This window comes from Gopherus flavomarginatus, chromosome 5 (genome assembly GCF_025201925.1).
Source record: "Gopherus flavomarginatus isolate rGopFla2 chromosome 5, rGopFla2.mat.asm, whole genome shotgun sequence".
Lineage (NCBI taxonomy): Eukaryota > Metazoa > Chordata > Testudines > Testudinidae > Gopherus > Gopherus flavomarginatus.
Genome location: NC_066621.1, coordinates 105975102 through 105988163, shown reverse-complemented (window position 1 = coordinate 105988163; position 13062 = coordinate 105975102). Strand labels below are relative to the sequence as shown.

Below are 13062 nucleotides of genomic sequence, written 5' to 3'. Positions count from 1 at the left end.
CTGCCACCTTAATCCATAAAAAAGGGTTTGAGGGCCTTTCCACTACTCCAATCAAAGGGCTTAGATCAGATAGATGCAAAGTTGCTTAAACTTGCTACAGGCTTCCTAGCCAGACTGCCAGCATCTGTTCTCAGTGAACCATTTTGTCAAGGTATTGTTTCACTGGAGTGTGAAGTAGCAAAAGTTATTCCAGTTCACAGAAGTTGTTTGGCTCCAAGTATAAAGAATTATTGTTTTTTTCATTCTTACTGTATTGCATGATCATGGGTAAAAATATACTATACTTTACAAAATATTTGCAACAAACCCTAATATTTTTTCAATTATTCACAATTTGTACAAGTACACCTCTACCTCAATATAACGCTGTCCTTGGGAGCCAAAAAAATCTTACTGCATTATATGTGAAACCGTGTTATATTGAACTTTCTTTGATCCACTGGAGTGCGCAGTCCCCTCCGGAGCACTGCTTTACCAAGTTATATCCAAATTCGTGTTATATCGGATGGCATTATATCAAGGTAGCAGTGTATGTGAAATTTTGATACAGTCGTCCAAAATTAACTTAGATTTAAAATTGCTTAATGAGAGTTTTTGAGGGAATAAAGCACTTTATAAGAGAGGTTCTCAAATATAATGCAGTACTATCCCTATTTTTTTAAAAAGTTTTGAATAGGCAGCAATAATATTATTTGCTTAAAAACAAACAGCTTTTCTTAGCACAAGCTTATTTCTTCATCTTAATAATGCGCATCTTGATATGAAGAAATCCTGATGTGAAAAGGTCAGTAGTATGCCAGTCAAATTCTGGGTCCAGTTACCTGCATCATCTACTTTGTGAGGCCCAGTTCTACCTATATGTAATTTTCTATGGTAGTCTGAGTGTGTGTATAACAACAACAACAACAAAAAGCTATCCACATATATGAAAACAGTAAGACAGGGACATGCACTTTTCCAATGTGGAAACAAAGCCTTCTGGGAAGGACCCAGTGCATGATCAAGTGGGCTGCCTGAGCTTGAGTAACACCGTCATCAAATATGAGTGTTCACAAAAACCTTGCCTCTAAAATATTTATTTTCATTAATAAGCTAAATTCCCTTGCTCCTGTCGACAAGGAGTTTCAGCTTTTTATTGAAATTGCATCCGTTTACCAGATTAAGGCCTCAGCAATATTAACCAGTCCTTGCTACCTTCCATTTAACTGTGTATTTTCTAAACCACAGTGGAGCTACTGCTTCTCCAAAATCCAGCTCTGTGGCAAGTAAAAGCATATATAGTTGCAGACGGGTCCAGCACAAAATTGCATAAAGAGGTAGCAAGGCAGAGAATAAAGTCTCTGACACAAAAGCTTACAGTGTCAGAATGGTACATGTACTTTTTGGTGGGAACAAATGATGTAGATTGCTGAGGGATTGGATCACATCCTATTTTACAGAACCGCATAAAGATGAGAGTGCTGCAATGTGGCGTCCCAAGTGCTGGACCTTGTGCCTATAGGAGAATGGGCTTCTTGAAGTCTTTGCGGACTGATGCCCTCCTCCCCCTTGGTAATGCCACCCGTCACCTGGGAGGAGGCAGAGATGATTTAGAATCAAATTGAGTCCTAGGGGTAGTCCTAGGCAAGTGTTCCCTGAGCAATTGGTTACATGGTAGGTACCCTGTTACCCCATGCTGGAACCAATGGGGTTCCATGTCTGGTCTATGAAAGCAGAGGGTGGGCATAGCATCACTTCTCAGTGTTAAATTAATAAAGGTGCAACCTGCCACTTAAATCCATCCCATTGTCTTTCCTTCATTTGTCTGCATGTCCTGATCAAGTGTAGCATTGAAACTGAACTAAGCTGAACAAGAAAAGAAAACATGCCTCAAGCAACAAACAAGTTTTTCATTTTTTTTACGCTTCCATCTTGCTAGTTCCCTGTAATCCCCCAAGGAATGAAGATAATGGCCTAGGACACAGACACTGCATAGTGAGTAAAGATGTCTGTAATGTATAATTCAACACAAGCATCCTCAAATTTTCAACATTGGAAATGGCACTATATTCACCTTCTGCAGAACAGCTAGTGTGGCTCCTCGGCATCAGTAACTTATTTACCCAATGTGTGCTAATCAGCATGGAAGATAACTTGGGGAAGGAAGTGATGAATAGCTTTTACTCCCCCAGAGATAATGTTTGTTTAAGAAATGACTTCAGTTCAGGGAACTGTGTAATTCATGTCAAAGTTTGTGACTAAAGTCCAATGGGTTACGAATTTGACTCCAGAAGTTGATTCAAAACCTCGGAGATCAGAAGAATGTTATGAGTAGGCAGATGGTAGAGTGCATTTTTTATGCATGCAGGAAAGCACTTTATCCAGCAAGTATGTTAAAATATAAACTTTTTAGAATTACAGAGCTTTCATTTATGACAAAAACTCATCACAGAGATAAGCAACCTTGGCCCCAGTACTGCATTGTGGTCCATGCAGGCACAGCAGCCTATCAGCAGAGGTCACAATGCCTATTACCAGAGCCATTGTTTAGAGGCAGGCAAAACAACCACATAGTATGAGAGGAGACAAAGTTGATGTTATAGCAGCATCTGGCTGTTTTCTGTTTTACAGTGAAAACATCAAGGCTGGGAGAGTATATATTCACCAGTTAGTTACTCTAGGACAGGGCTCGGCAACCTTTCAGAAGTGCTGTGCCGAGTCTTCATTTATTCACTTTAATTTAAGGCTTCATGTGCCAGTAATACATTTTAACGTTTTTGGAAGGTCTCTTTCTATAAGTCTATAATATCTAACTAAACTATTGTTGTCTGTAAAGTAAATAAGGTTTAAAAAATGTTTAAGAAGCTTCATCTAAAATTAAATTAAAATGCAGAGCCCCCGGACCGTGGCTAGGACCCGGGCAGTGTGAGTGACACTGAAAATCAGCTCGCGTGCCGCCTTTGGCACCCATGCCATAGGTTGCCTACTCCTACGCTAGGATTTGAGCTGTTAGAGCAATACAAAAATAATACAAAGAGTGTTAAGAAAGCTTTCACACTACTATTATTGTTCGCTAGCATTTGGATGACCACCTGTTTACTCATGAAAATCTTTCTAAATCCTGAAATATTTGTAATCATAAAATGCCATGTTGGAAATTACTACAGACATGTTCTCTATAGAGAATCTAACACACTGGCAACCTCTGGGATATTTCAGGATCAAAAAATAAATTTACAACAAAGTCATCCATGGCATTTTATGTGTAAAATTGTCAGCAGAGAATTTATCACCCAAATTGTCACTGAACGTTCAGGTCCAGATAATAGCTGTCAAATCAACAGCAATCTGTTGATTTAATGGGAACACTTAATCTGCTTTTGAAACTAATTTTTTGTGGTTCAAAGAGTTCAGCCCTTGATCCATTGTGTTCCCCTTTATCCACTGACCTACCAAACAATGCATGGAAGCATTCTCCTCTCTGCTCTAGCCCTTATATACTGCTGCAGCAGGTAAGGTATTCAGGATCATGCTTTGAAGATAACAGCTTTCATATATCCAGTTGCCTCAGTTTTAATGGGCATATCGCCAGCTCATTCTCCATTCCATTGGAGTCTAGCCAACCTTTGTCCAAGACAGTCATTGTTTGGGTCTGCTCTTGTACCTCCAACGGCTCCTGGAATCCCTCATGGTATCAGCGACTGAAAGTGACTTGTGTCACCTGCATCTAGCAAGGTGTTTGCAGCCTTTCCCATTGGACTCAGATCTTTCCATGGTAGGTTTTACCACTATTGCTTCTAGACTCTGTGACTGTTATGTGCTATACTTGGGGTTATATTTGAAAAGCATTTTGAAACCAAAGGTCATGCAGAATGCAGCTGCCTACTAGTTATGTAGTATTAGTCACAAGGATCATATTATAACATTTCTTTGATAACTGCACTGGTTTTCTATTTGCTTCCCATTGCATTTCAAAGCATTAAGATTGACCAATAAAGCCCTGTGTAGCTTTGGTCCTGTCTAGCTTGGAGCCTCCTCTTGCCCAATATCAGTTACAGGGTGACCAGACAGCAAGTGTGAAAAATCGGGATGGGGGTAGGGGGTAATAGGTGCCTATATAAGACAAAGTCCCAAGTATCGGGACTGTCCCTATAAAATCAGGACATCTGGTCACCCTAGCTGCAGCACGTAAACTAACTATCTCATGACTTAACTGCCTGTGGTTTTGGAACAAAGAATCCCTAGCTGAGGGCTAAAAGGGCTCCAGAATTCACTGCCCCTAGTGGTGTAATAGAGCTCAGGTTTGTTGATTTATAGGGCACAGTACAAGACCCATGTCTTTTCTCAGGTCCTGAGGGAAGGAGGAGGATTTAGGCCGATGGAAATTGTTTGCATCTGGGAATGTCCTTTCCTTGATAAAAGGCAATAAATATACACCTCTTAGATACTGACCTATGGAGAAAAATAATAGGTGATAGTGTAAATAAAGAGTATATCCTAATGCACGTGCAGAAGGGGGAAGGCAGATTAGTGTCGCACAAGCAACCTTAAATCTGGCATTTCCTAACTTTGAATGCTTGATTTTACAACCTTAGTAACATTCTTTTAACATCATGTTTTGTGTGTAATTTCCTGGATATTTTTAAAGGAAAAATGATAACTGATAACTAATGTTGTTATGTGCTGAAACCTGAAGCATCCCCTCCCCCATGGCTGCATGATCGGTAGAATTTGAAACTTGAACCTTCAGTGCTGCAGTGTAGCTTGAGCTGTCGGATTATCTATATTATCTAGCAGCAGGAGAAGGCTGTTATCCCATAGGGGCATAGGCTGCAAGGGCCAGGTGCTGGGTCTGGAGTGATGGTCAAGGGGAACCCAGCCTGGCTTTCTCGTTTTCCCCCATCCAGGAGATGGGGGAGGGGGTTCTGCACCATGTGGTCCACCCAAAGTGTAGGAAGGGCTAATGAGGCCATATATTGGATTCATGGCATGGTCAGAGGGAGCCCAGGCTCACTGTCTCTCCCTGCTTCTGGATGTAGGGGGAGCTACTGTCCCACGTGGAGTGTCCAGAGGTCAGGGATGGGCCACTAGGACTATTGCTAGGTCCAACTGGCATTGTCAGGGGAGCCCAGCTCTTTTCTCCCCTGGGGAGGACAGAAGAGAGACAGCACAGCTCCAATGTGTGCTGCTGCTGCTCTGGGGGCAGCATGGGCCTGGCTTTTTAGAATGCACTTGTTCAGTTATTGCTTTGACACATTGCCGATGTTCTCCTGAGGAATGCAAGTAACAGCAAGGAAATAGCAATTCTCACAGTTTATAGCTCAATTAAACTGCATGGGACAGAAAAAAGGCTCTTCTCTGGCCAAAGTGTGTTCTTTCTGCTGAATTTCAAAGGCCTGCTGCAAACAAAGGAGGCTGTTAGAGGTCCTCAGAAAATGGCTGCAAGAATCTTTTATAATGAAGTGTGAAGCAACCTAAATAGCCAGTTCCCCTTATAATACAATTTTTGTCTCATTAAATCAAAATTAAATTCTCATTTCCCCCCCAAATTGGGGAGAGCCCTTTCTTTTGCCTCCTGAATCCTGACTTCTAATATATTTAACTCCATTCTCAATGCCTCATTCCATAGGCACTAGCTTCCTGGGTGAGGTTGAGAACCCACTACAGTTGCTCCTTAATTTAATCTTGCAGTCACTAGAAATGCTAAGGATCCAGAGGAATAGAAGTGCCTCCTGTTACTAAATAATAAACCCCTGCATCTGTTTGTAAAATCAATACAAGTAATAAATAACAGTAATTAATGGAGGGGATTAATGTTTAATAACAAGATGCCCTCCCTTTTCCCAGGTATCCAGATACTGCAGTGGTGAGGGCTTTATAAATACCTAGATCGATAGGGCTAAATACCCAGAGTTCTCAGCATTGCCTTTGCCTGCCAAGTGAAATCCTCATGGATGACACCTAATTTCATATGTGATCACATTTTGGAATAGCTGTAGGTAAACCTAGCCAAAAGCCTAGAATTATGCAAAAGGAACCAGGCATATCTAATAATAAAATGTGCATGTCATCATAATGCCAAGTTAGCTGTTACAAGAATACAATTAATAAGGGAATCTTTTGTATTCTTTTAATTGTGCATTTCTATGTTACACTATCGGTAGGCATTTCTATTGTTCTTCAGTGATGTTATATAGCCTGACTTGTACATTTCTTTTGTTTAATACGGTAGTAGTGTAATTACTAGATTGAATTTTAATGGTCCACGTTGGCACTGGCTGCCTTCAGATGATACTGTAAAAAAAAAAAAGATTTAAAATTGCAGTGGTAGTGTATGTGTATCCTGTTAACCAACTAACTGCTGAAAGATTTTTAATGCCAATTATCCAAAATTAAACATATATCATTCCTGTTTAGACACGGTGGTCTGACCCTACACTGCTCAGGCAAAGCTCCCTGTGACACCAGTGGGAGTTTGGCACCAGTTATGACTGCAGTTTTGGATTTCTGTTGCTGAACTCTTGTTTTCAACAAATCAAGTAAGGCCATAAAATACAGTCCCAAACTATTTTTTCCTGTCACTTTTCCACCTCTGAATTTGTTTGGGATGAATGATTTCTCATTTTTTCCTCTCTTACTATGTGGCCTCACTCTCTCCTCTCTTTTTCCTCTCTGTTCCTCTCTCATCAAAAGGCTCCATGATGCTTGGTGGGGGGAGGGTATCCATTGGAGGCTCTGAGAGGCCAAACTCATACAATATTGCAGCTTAGATGAGTGTCATGGGAACAGACTGTGAGCCTGCAGCCCTGTACTGTACATGTGAGCTGCTCCTGTGGCTGACTGCATTAGGTGCTGCTGTTACAGCAGGGACAGAAGGTCTCTGGCTTTCAAGCAGCCATTCGCTGCATTAGTCATGGCTGCAAGAACACATTTGCACTGGAGATTGGCAGATCCAGGGCATACAACTTTCTTCACCAATGCTGTTCTCCTCTGCCCCATTCCCCTTAGGCTAATACAGCCTGCCTACAAGTTGGCAAAACACTGCAGCAGAAAAAAAAATCCCAACAACACTGAAGGAATACATGTGAGGTTTTTCTCTGAATGTGACCCAAAAACTTAAAATGAAAGAAAACTAAGAAATAGGATTGGCATGTACCAGGGCACAAAAAATAAAAAGTCTGCATTTGTGTTCTCCAGCTACAGTTAGTCTTACAGTATGTGTATAAAGGCTGACATGCATGCTTGAATACAAAATCTGTAAAGACACTTTATCTCCCTTCAAGTCCCTCCTCAAAACTCTCATGTTCTGTAATGCGTACAGAAAACTGCAAGCAGATTATGGCTAAACAGGTGACAACATGTGGTTACTGCTCCTGATTGGTTAAGAATTGTGCAGTCCTATTATTTTTGTTACTCCATCTCCTCCAACCCCCTCTTGTATGTCCCATCCACCTGTCATGTCTTGTCTTTTAGCTTGTATTCTCTTTGGGTCAGGGATTGTTATTCTACTCTGTGTCTTCAGCAACTAGCACTATAGAACCCTGATCTGATCGGTCTCTAGGTGCTATGTCAAAATGAATAAGAATATATTGTTGTTTAAGATTTAAGTCTAAATTAATTTGTCAGACCTCAGAATTCAATAATATGATATTGTACATCTTCACAGGGCTGTACACCCTTCAACCAATACAAGAGCTTTTGGTAGGTAGAAAACTTGCAAAATCTCAATGTATGACTAAAGTAAAAATTAGTACTGATGGGGTTAACAGAGGGATAAATGACTAGCAAGGGGAATTCAATCTGCATTTCAGTGTATCTTTAGCTTCAACATTTTCCTATAATAAGTAAAGTACCTCATATTGAAAAATAGACCCCCACACCAGTATATTCATTGAGCAGTCACATTTCTTTAAACGTGGGAATAGATAAAACAACTCTTTGGTTGAAATTAGAAGATGATTATTAATAATATCTAGGAAAGCTACAATATGGAACAAAATAAGATGCATCTATGCTTTACCAGGTAGTAAAGTACTGTAGTCAGAACCATTATGTTCTTGCCTAGTAAAGACTTTTCTAATTTTCTTAACATTTCTATGCCTATTAGCAATAATATTAGCAGAAATAAGGCAGATTGTTTGATGCCTGTTAGGCAGACAGGTATGGAAATGTTCTTTGCTTGGATATTAAGCTGGCTATAGTATCTATTTTGAGTAATAATATAAAACCTTGGTACTTAAGTAATTTGTTCAGAAGCTTAACAGGGCATATATGAAATATTATGTTGTGAGGTAGAATTTTACACTTCTGTTTGCAGCCTTCTTTTTTCCTCCTGCAGCATCTCAGTCTCTCAAACCTCCACTATTCTATACTTTAAAGATGTCTCCAAATATTACTACCAAAACATAAAATCAGATTTCTTTTAATATGAGAATTACCAAGTCTCTGACTTCCTATTAATTTAGCATTCGTTCAGTGCATTCTGGTCTGAAATCGCACAGCTAAGAATGCTCTAAGTCCTGCACTGAGGAATTACATATTCTGCCTCCCATCAGTTACAAATGCAAGGATTTTTAGTATCAACAAATTAAAACAAATGACATGCAGCTGTCTTGCCTAACAGCCTTGTTCGACAGGGAGCCAAGCAAGCTCACTTCAGCTGAAATAAACTCCCTAAGATCAGCACAGTTTTAGACATGCAAACAGGCTGAAAAGCCAACTAAATATGGAACGATTCTCTCACACTCTTGTGACAAAGTTCCATGTCTAATGATGCCGACAGATATTTGTTTCTGCTGGAATACAAGGAACGAATGTAACTCACCTAATTCTGGCAAAAGGAATCAGTATTTATTTTTGCACTAAAACCAAGAGCTGGTGAATCTCTCTCAGCTTTGAGTTTATTCCCTTTTTCATTTTAGAAGAGGTGCAATACAATTACACTGTGACTGAGGCCCAACTTTTGAACCGACCTCTTCATACTGTTACATGCTATTTAGACACGTATTAATGATTAAACTCTTCAGCATTCCAGCTCTAATGACCATACCCTACTCTGTTCTGTGTTGGACTATGCTTTGTTGTAACCACTCATGTTTTTAGATATGTGTTCTTTATGGCAGGAACTATCTACTTGTTTGATAGTTACCTACTGTACATCGTCACATATGCTGCTGATGATACAACATTATCGAATGGTGAGCAAGTAGCTTGCTTAACCTTTGAGAGAGAGCAATACCAACAGCTGCATTCTCCAAACTGAAATTTTGCAAGTGGAACTTTGTGTAGAGCTTAGATCATGGGAGTGAAAATGCCTCACTTCTATTCCTAGCACCGCCACTGACACCCTGAGTGACCTTGAAAAGGCTAAAATTGTCAAGGTTAAGCACCTACAGTTAGGCTCTTAGGGTATGTCTCACAGCCCACAGCAGCAGGCCTCCTAGGCTGGGTTGACAGACTTGGGGTATGGCTATACAGCAAAAACCAAAACCAAACACACACCTCATCAGCAAGGCTCAGAGCCTGGGTCAGCTGATTCATGTTCGCACTGTGGAGTTAAAAATGCCAGTGTAGATGTTCGGGATTGGGCTGGAGCCAGGGATTTGAGACCCTCCCCTGTCACTGGGTTTCAGAGACTGGGCTCCATCCCAAGCTTTATGTCTAAATTGCTAATTTTAGCCCCTCAGTGTGACTCCTGTGAACGCGAGTCCATTGGCCCAGGCTCTGAGAATTGCTGCTGCGGGTCTGTATTCCGCGCCCCCCGCCCCCACATTGTAGCTGTTCCCTTGGGTTCATGGAGCTTGTGCTACTATGCTAAAAATAGCTGTGTAGACATTGTGGCTCTGTCTCTGAAGCCTAGAGAAGAGGTTTGGCTTCATAGCCTGAGCTGCAACTTCAAAGCGCTGTTCACACAACTATTTTTAGAGTGCCGATGTGAGTCCTGCAAGCCCGAGTCTCTCGACCCAGGCTGGAAGGCTCGCTGCTATGAGCTGTGTAGACCTACCCTTAGAGTAAAATTTTCAAAAGGACCTCACCCTGGGATCCACAAACAGACCTGGGCATGCAATGCTGAGCATCACAGCACCTTACATGTAGGTGCCTAGAAAATTACAGGAACAACATTATGGTTCACAGAGACTGAGTTAGGTACCTCAGCTGCCCATACAATGAGTGCGGAGAGATAGGCATGTAAGAGAGAGAGTCACCTGTAATCCACAAAAACCAGCAGACTAGGGGTGGAGCCACCTCAGCTAGCCATTAGGAAATACCAACCAGAAGGGTGAATCCTAACCCCCATCCTCTCTGAGTTAAGTACCTAAATCTGGGCTTCAAAAAGGAACCTATCTCTGCTTAGCGATCCACAAACAAGAACCAACCACCTGAAGACAGGTGCATTTGGACGTAGAAGGCATTTCCTGTAGGAATGAGTTTGGTTCCTGCCTCGCTACGCACAAAACAGAGGGTGGGGGAGGAGACCTTATAACTTTTATACTAGTGCTTAGAGTCTTCACCTGGGATGTGGGAGATCCTAGTTCAATTCCCCTCTCTTTGAAGAGGGGCCTCCCACCTCTCAGGCTAGTGCTCTGGCCATTCTGGTGGGATATTCTGATGTGGGGTAAATCCCTCAATCTCTCCTGTTGAAGCTGTTCCACTGTGGATAAATATTTCAGTTGTCAATGGGCCAGAGAGAGAGAGCAAGTGAGAATGATTCTGTAGTCCAATGGTGGGAGGAGGGAGACCCTGGGTCCAGTCATGCTATCCCAATCACTTTTTCGTTATTTATCCACAGTGGAACAGCTTCAACTGAAGAGACTGAGGGGACCTGCCCCCCCCCCATTATGATATTCCAGTTAGAGCACTCTCCTGAGAGGTAGGAGACCCCTGTTCAAATCCCTTCTCTCTCTCTGGTAGAGAGGAGGAAATTGAGCCTGAGTGTCTCATGTTGCAGGTGAGTGCTCTAACTGGGCTAAGAGTTGTAAGGTTGGTAGCAACAGCAGCCACTCCTCGTCCTACAGCTGGATATTGCTCAGAGGCCATCTACCGGATAGCGCTCCCCCCTCCTCCCCTGGTTCTGAGCTTCAGCAGAGTTGGGCATGTAGAGTGAGGCAGCAGTGTGCATGCCCCAGGGTCTAAAACTTAGGTGCCTAGAGAGCTGTTACAGAGAAAAGTTCTGCACCAAGTGAGTTTAGGCATCTAGCAGGGTTAGTCAGCAGCCAAGTGGGAGTTTCATGGATTGCAGTGGTACCACGCACGGGGATGTAGATGCCTAAGTTGCTTCATGGATCAGACCCTAAACGACTTAGGAGCCTAAGTCCCATTTTCAAAAGAGACTTAGAAACCTAAGTGCCTAAGTCACTTGGGTCCTGCACCTCAAAGGTATTTAGTCTCCCAACTCCCATTGATTTTACTGGAAGTTATGTGCCTAAATCCTCTGAGGTTCTGGGCCTTAGGTCCTTTGAAAATTTTACCCTTAATCTAAACTAAAATCTAGGCACCCAAAATAATCTATGTGAGAGGTTAAATGTAAATTTAGATCAGGGCTGCCCAGAGGTGGGTGGGGGGCAAGTGGGGCAATTTTCCCCAGGCCCTGGTTCCCACAGGAGCCCCCACGAGATTTTTTGGGGGCCCCTGGAACAGGGTCCTTCACTCGCTCCAGGGGCCCCGTGTCATGATATAATCCCCTACTCTGAACCTTAGCATCCAAAAGATGGGGTACCAGCATGAATTCCTCTAAGCTCAATTACCAGCTTAGAACCTGTAGCGCTGCCACCAACCAGGAATTCCAGTGCCTGGTACACTCTGGTCCCCCCAAAACCTTGCCCGGGGACCCCCAAGACCCAGACCCTCTGGATCTTAACACAAGGAAAGTAAACCCTTTCCCTCACCGTTGCCTCTCCCAGGCTTCCCCTCCCTGGGTTACTCTGGAAGATCACTGTGATTCAAACTCCTTGAATCTTAAAACAGAGAGGAAAATGCACCTTCCCCCCTCCTTCTCTCTCCCCCTCCCAGACTCTCCCTGAGAGAGACAGTAATCCTAACACAGAGAGAAATTAGCCTCTCTCTCCCCCTTCCCTCCTTTCTCCCCACCAATTCCCTGGTGAATCCAGACCCCGTCCCCTGGGGTCTCACACCAGAATAAAAATAACAATCAGGTTCTTAAACAAGAAAAGCTTTTAATTAAAGAAAGAAAAACACTAAAAATGATCTTTGTAAATTTAAGATGGAATAGGTACAGGGTCTTTCAGCAATAGACACTGGGAATATCCTCCCAGCCTAAGTATTCAAGTACAAATTAAAATCCTTTCAGCAAAATATAAATTTGAACTCCTTGAAACCAAATACACATTTGGAAATAAAGAAAACAAACATAAGCCTAACTCGCCTTATCACCTAGTACTTACTATTCTGAACTTATAAGAGCCTGTATCGGAGAGATTGGAGAGAAACCTGGTTGCACGTCTGGTCCCTCTGAGCCCCGAGAGTGAACAGCAACCAAAAAATAACAGCACACACCCAAACTTCCCTCCTTCAAGATTTGAAAGTATCCTGTCCCCTGATTGGTCCTCTGGTCAGGTGACAGCCTGGCTCACTGATCTTGTTAACTCTTTACAGGTAAAAGAGAGATGAAGTACGTCTGTTCTATTAACTCTTACTTATCTGTTTATGACACCCTGGAAAACTCTTGCGGGGCCTGGGCCCCCGGAACTGCTTCTGCTCCTGGTCTTTGGTGGCAATTCGGCTGCAGGGGGTCCTTCCACCCCGGGACCCACTGCCAAAGATGCCATACCTCCTGAATCATAGACTCATAGACTTTAAGGTCAGAAGGGACCAATGTGATCATCTAGTCTGACCTCCTGCACAAAGCAGGCCACAGAACCCTACCCATCCACTTCTATAACAAACCCCTAACCTATGTCCAAGTTATTGAAGTCTTCAAATTGTGGTTTGAAGACCTCAAGCTGCAGAGAATCCACCAGCAAGTGACCCATGCCCCACGCTGCAGGGGAAGGCGAAAAACCTCCAGGGCCTCTGCCAATCTGCCCTGGAGGAAAATTCCTTCCCGACCCCAAATATGGCGATCAG

General features: G+C 42.6%; 1 long non-coding RNA gene across 1 annotated transcript in view; it reads right to left on the bottom strand.

The window, feature by feature from the left end:
* LOC127051570 (uncharacterized) overlaps positions 1 to 12081 on the bottom strand; it is an 894592-nt gene extending 882511 nt beyond the window's left edge. The window contains exon 1 of the long non-coding RNA XR_007774523.1: positions 11795 to 12081. This is a non-coding gene — a long non-coding RNA (uncharacterized LOC127051570). The remainder of the gene's footprint in view (positions 1 to 11794) is intronic.
* Positions 12082 to 13062: the final 981 nt, after the last annotated feature.